The sequence below is a fragment of the Labrus bergylta genome, chromosome 11 (genome assembly GCF_963930695.1).
Source record: "Labrus bergylta chromosome 11, fLabBer1.1, whole genome shotgun sequence".
Taxonomy (NCBI): Eukaryota; Metazoa; Chordata; class Actinopteri; order Labriformes; family Labridae; genus Labrus; species Labrus bergylta.
The window spans coordinates 16,157,219-16,164,199 of NC_089205.1; positions in this window are offsets into that span (position 1 = coordinate 16,157,219).

Below are 6,981 nucleotides of genomic sequence, written 5' to 3' on the forward strand. Positions count from 1 at the left end.
TCAGGTTGAACAATAAGCCACTGTCTGTGCAACATAAAGCTAGTTGGTAAAAGAGAACACAAGCGGTTTGGTGCAGAACACTTAAAAAAAGAAAGCATAAAACATGATGTAAGTAAAAACAAATTTCTCTCAACATCCAAAGTGCATAATAGAGGCAGCTGTTTTGCATAGCATATTCTGACCACACAGGTAGACAAACTAAGTTCTTCAGGCTTTCAAAAAGTAGAGCTGATAGAAAATACATATAAAAGTTGTATTGAACTATGCAATAAATCTTATCTCATTATTTAGTTTATCAACATTTTGTCTTTCCATGATCCTGTTTCAAGATAAACTACAAACGTAATACCACACCAATAAAGAGTAGAGTGGGGGGGGGGGGGGCGCTATGGAGCCACGAACCGGGACGGCTGCTTAAAGTGGAGGCTCCGTGCGGACTTGCACTAAATAACCTCTTAATTGAAAGTAACAACTAGACTTGGACTATGCCAAAACGAACACAATGAGACTGTGAGAGCAAGACTGTGACATTTTTACCCGAAGACGCGTTCAAAAAGCACAAAACAAAACTCCATCGCCAGCGTGAGACGAGGAAGCTAACGCCAACATGGCGGATCTAGCGGTGGTGCTAACTGAATTGAAAGCCCTTCACTCCGAGTTCGGCGGATTTGGATCCAAACTTGACAGCATAGACGACCGCCTGGGTAAAGTGGCTAGCTCTGTCGCTGCTTTGGAAAGTAACATGTCTGAGGTGAAACGAAATGTTGCCTCCAACACCACACGGCTTGAAGAGGCTGAACACAGAAAAGTGTCGGCAGAGGAGCCCCAGGAGAAGAACGAGACCGAACTAAATAAGGCCACGAAACAAATCGCCTATTTGGAGTCAAAAGCCGAAGATTTGGAGAATCGAAGTCGACGTAAAAACCTGCAGCTATTTGGTCTACGGGAGGGCCCTGAAGGAAACCAACCGCTGCTGGAGTTTATTCAAGACATGCTGCGGCTGGAGCTGAGCACCGAAAGATCCATCATCTTAGAGAGTTCACCGGACTCTCGCACCAGCTAACAGAGCGGTTCTCATCCGGTTCTTGAAGTTTCAGAATCGGGAGTTTGTGTTCCGCTCCACCAGACAACGCAACATCACACATGAGGGAAACAGGCCATACTTCAGCCAAGACCTCTCCGCCGAAAACATACGACGACGGAATCAATTCAATACCATCAGGAGAGTGTTTATCGAAAAGGGAATCTTCCGTGGATTTCATGGAAAAGAACAACTGATAATCTATTTCTAAAAAATACTGTTGTCATCTGGTATAGAGCGCATCAGCACATCAAAGATACTCTCGTTTCTCCCCGATCTGGGGTAATACATATTTCAGGGCAGGGAGAGCAGATTGAGGTTTCAGAATATGGGCAAACAAAGGAGTGCAGAAAATAGAGGACCTTTATATAAATGGCAATCTTCTAACTTTTGATCAACTGTGTCAGAAATACTGCATCCCAAAAAAAACACTTTTTTAAAAATATTTGCAATTAAAGCATTTCATTTTATCAAAATACACTTTTAAACCTAAATGGAAAGAGGCAGATTTCATTATTTTACACAGCTTTAATGTCGCATAATAAGGAGTCTTCTGCCGACAGGTTAGAGGCATGGAAATTGGATATTCAAGAGAACATAGAAGAAGCTGAATGGGAAAAAGCATGTTTGAAAGCCCAAAAACAATCAATCAATACGAGAATGTTATTACAATACAAATGGTTGATGAGAACCTATATCACCCTGGTCAAGCTAAATCGCTGGTCGCCTGATACGCCAGATACGCCAGATACTTGTATTGCATGTTCAGAAGAAAGGGGTACTCTGTATCACTGTGTATGGGACTGCTCAAAACTGAAACAATACTGGAATGCTGTTGTGCAGAATATTTCTGAGATGGTTGGAATGGCGGTCCCCTGTCAAGCAAGGTTGTGTATACTAGGAATATATCCAAAAGAACTTGGTGTTAACTCAAAATAAACAGCTTTGATTGACTTTGGTCTCCTACAGGCTAGAAGGATGATAACCTTATCCTGGATGAAAGCTGATGTGCCTTTGATAAGCGTGTGGATGAAGGAGATGGCATCTAGTGTTGCACTGGAAAGACTGACTTACATAACTAAAGGAAAGACAAAAGAATTTGAAAATATGTGGAAACCTTCATTGGAGTTTCTTTGTCATCCAAGCACATGATCCTTTGAAGATCGCTGTGTGTTGAGTGCTTGTGTTTCGTCATGTTTATGTAGGTCTTGTATTTGTGTGTGTTAAATGTGTTTATTGTAGTTCAGTTACGTGTAAAAATATGTGTAAAAAATTCAATAAAAATATTGTTAAAAAAATAAATAAATAAAGAGTAGAGTGGCTACTATGCATTGTTGATTGTTGCACAGTAACAAATGGACCCCTTCAAATAAACTGAGGTCATTTAGTTTTATAGCTTCAGTTTTTATGTTGCACTGACTTATTTATGCACCATTGCCTATTTTAAAGGTTTTTCCCTCCCTCGATATGCATTTCGACAATTTAAAATGAAATCTATAGAATACTGGTCATAAAAAATAAGCATTGTAGGCCTGCACTGTAAGCACTGCAGTGTATGCTCTGCTGAAAAGTCACTACATTCCCCATGCAGCTTTTAAAAATTGCATGCCAGGTCGGATGTTTACCGAGAGTGAGATCACATCAGATAAAGTCCTAGCACTCCCAACAACATAGGGTTGAATAGCACCCCAAGAGCAAAGGCAGTTAATGTACAACTGAATCAAAATGTCAACGTTGACACATATCAACATTCAATGACAGTTTCACAAGTCCCACATTTATCACCCTCAAGTTTTTTTTTCTCCTCTGAATAGTGAACACTATAGCAGTAATGAATGGTGGTTTGGGGAGTAAAAAGTCAATAAAGTTTAATCTCTAGCTACTTTGAAGATTAGATTATCTGATTTAAATCCGAATTGCACTGCACTAAACCCTTTTTAGGTTGCACTGAGTAGAGCTAAGAATAAAATAAATGAACTGTGTTGTAAGTTAACAAAAAAGTGTTGTGGCTTGAAGTATTGTATTTAAAGACCTTAATTATGGAAAAGAAAAGGCTAAGTTACTTCAGACATGTCAATATTTTATAATGATAAAAAACAACAAAAATTATAAAGTTTGAGTTAAAATTAAGCTTTAGAGCCACTAAACATAAAGCGTATTTAGAAAGTAGAGCAGGTGAAGTCTTATTTTAAAATTCATGGCAATAAGAATGTTAATTGAATATTTAGTATCAGTCTAGAGTCTAGATATGTCAGATCTTCCCTTGCAAATTGCATAATTATTTTGAAACTATGTCTTAACTTTGGATGACACACTTCTTAACTTAACACAAACGCACACACAGTTGGGTCGCAGGAAACCCTCCCATAGCAACTTCTACCGCCACTGGTACAGTTATTCTGTGGGAAACACTAGATACCTTACAACAAAAGCCAAAAGCAAAGGCTAAATTCAAACCAATTGTATGATAACACTTTTTTAAGTTGCAAATTCAAGGAAAATGGTCAAATCAGGAAATATCATCCTCCATAATCCTCAAAGGCACCATAAATTTCCTTCCAGCCTTCCAGTCCTGTAATAATTCAAATTTGCACTGCTACACATTGCGAAATATTCAGCCCAAAAGAAGTTCTGCAGCCCTGTTGTCAATTATGACCCCTGTTCCCAAACTTCCCCAGGAGATTCTGTGCATAATTTAAACCATGTTCAAGGAAAGTGTGCTGTGCATCATCTAGCGTGCAGAGTGTCTGTATGAGTACAGATTACAAATACAGCCAAGTGAAATGTACACAAGCTTCCCAGGAACAACATTTATAAGACAAGTTCCCCATTGCTCTTTATCTTAAAAACAAGCGCTGGGCTTTTTTTTTCTGACAAGCATATATATATACCTGTAGATTCATCTATAAAGTTTTTATTTTAGTCTTCCATCAGATATTTCAAGATAAAGGATAGCAAAGACCTAGTACTCATAATCCAGCTGGTGACAACATAAATTAACTTTGTTAACATGACGATCATTGTAAAACGTTTCTTACTGACTGACAGACTGCCTCAGAAACAAATTCTCTACATAATAAAATCAAGCAGGGGAAATAACTGAATATGTAAAGAAAATATGTATATATTTATTTCATTCATTACAAAAATGAAGAACTTGTTTGTGATGCTCTTTATCAAATGAAGTATTTGGGAGTGATACACTCTAGCATATTGATTGCATGAAAGTTATTGTAAATATTTCATTGTTAATACTCATTTCAATCACTTTTTTTATCAAAATCTCAGCCCATCACATAAAGCTTTTCAAGGCTTCCCTTAGTATCTATCTTAAGGTCCGTCTTTTCTCTGTTTTTAAACTCTGCTGATATTGTGAAGTTTCATTGAAGTCCTATCAACTGCAGCATCCAATCAACAAGTGATATCCAATAAGGGGGCCTGTCTGTCAGTAAAAAGACTTCCATCAAGTCTGCTCTTGTGTATCCTCGTTCATCAGTCCTCTTTCCTCTGAGCAGCAGTAGGGCTTTGGAACAATCCTTAAAATAGCGATTGGGACCTACATCCAGCTAAATAAGAACCAAGGAGACTTGAGAAGCACCAGTTACTGTGTACTGTGAAGGTTGTTGTTGTATCTTGTCTCAGGGTTCCAGCCTTTAGTCTATAGTGTTTCTGGTTGCGTTTTTGACCTGACATTTTTGATAGTTTTGACTTTTGGCCTTTCTTCTTGGGTACATGCTAGCATGTTTTGGACTTTTGTGTACTGATCTTTTTCTGATAAAAAAAAGACTTTGAATCTTTTCTGTGCCAGAGTCACACATTTGGGTTGTGTGTTTTATGGTTCATTGTGACAATGGTGCGTATTCAAAATGTTATAACTGCAACATAATACTGTTCAACCGCTCTGCCCATTTCTTGAGCATTAAGTTCTTTCTTTTCATCCAAACACACAATTCAGCCAATACTGGCACTGTATTTTCAACAGACATTTGTTCTGTTCACTCGAGGTGACAGTAACAGAAAAGGGCTTAAGTGTGAACATGTCCTCATTTAACAGATGCACTGTGTAACAGTTGAGGCCTTTGCCTGAAAAATCCCTTTGGCACATGGTTGCAGTTGTCCCACATTTGTATAATTGTAAGCTGGCCTGTTAATTTCTGAATGTGGTTCTTGGCATGAAAGTATGGATGATTAATGGGGCAAAACCACTCCGTAATGTCTGTAATATGTCCACAGAACATGCTCAGGAAGGGTTTGGCATTATTGTTCTGTATGCTAGGTAATTGAGTAAGCAATGCCAGCTTGGTCCACCCTACCACCACTCAACAAAAAAAAACGTACATTCTCTGTTACTCCAGTTCTCCTGAAGAACCCCTTGTTCTCTTGTTTGCAGCTGCTGTGTTTGCCTGGGAGGGAATGACGAAAGGAAAATATGAACTAAGATGTGCCCAGGAAGTGCCAGGCTTTTTTTTTGTCTTGTTTTTTGAAGTCTGTATGTTTGCTGTTGTCAGCCTTTTTCATGTAAAAAAATAAAGTTTTTGAGCACTACTGTACACAGCTCATACATTACATTGTTTAACAGCAGTAAGTGGTTTACTGATACTTCCAGGATGCAGTTTGGTCAAGTGACTAAAATGCCATCGAAAACAAGTTAATTCACCCATAAACAATCTGTTTAAGATATGAAAACATGATTGCTGTTTTTGTTGTTAATTGTGTATCTGTGTCAAGTACGGTACAATTAAGAGTGACCGTATTATACAGCTGATCTTTATTAAAACCACATTATTAAAATAAAGGGCTACTAAGATATTTGTGCTGTATAATAAGCTGTGTCATATAAATTATAAAATAAACATGAATTTAAATTCATAATTAGTTTGTATTTTGTATTTGTAGTTAACAAAGCAGGACTCTACCGGACCCTAATATTTTAACAAAAACATTTTTTCATTCAAATACATTTTTCAAGGGATAATGAAAAAGTATAATTCGCCTCAATTCATTGAAGGTCAATTCATGCAATACATGGGAGTGTCAATAAAACACATATCAGCAGAGGCTTTCTTCGTCAGAAGCAAAAAGGCTTCAATCTTTGCTCAACTTTCAGGATTTTTTTTAATGTTGAATATGATTGCTTTGACATGACGTTATGTTTTAGAAAATGTCCTTAAACAATCCTGCCCTTAAAGGAATGCACACTACATACATTTACAAAAAGCTGGAGGAAAATATCAGCCCAGATGGTTTGAGTCTTGTTTAATAGATCCTGATGGTCTCATCAGTTAGGATCCATTTTATTATCAAAGCTACACCTTTTAGCATCACATACGATTCTTCATGCTTACATCCACATGAATGCAGACAAATAAATAGCTCAATGCAAAATCACGGTCACGCGGTCAAGCGAAACAAAACTCAGCTAAATGATGGGGTTAACAAAGACAACTGTTGCATATTCTGTAGAAGCGTCACACTAACTTAAATCATTCCCAAAACCACATCCAGACATGCAGACAAAGCGTTTCCAGTTAAGATGTGATTTTTCACATCTTCACTGTCTATAGAAGTCCAGCTGGATGCTATTTTTGTCAGTGATTTTTGACAACTGGCAGCAGTCCTGTCTGACATCACACTAAGCTAGCCAGGAGCAAGCTGAGGAGGCATCCAGCATGAAAGACTGATGGACACTTGCTTTTTAATAATCGGATATCAGTGGGAACAAGTTCTTGAACACAGTTATCTGCACTTGTTAATGTACAGCCAGGCCAGTACGGCACCTCTACAGTGGTTGCTGCTCCAGTTGTGTTCATCTTATCTTCTGAGTGCTGGGTGGCCTAGAGTGCTGCTGGGCCTGAGTTTGTGTCTGGCTATTCTCATATAATGCGAGCATGCAAAGAGTC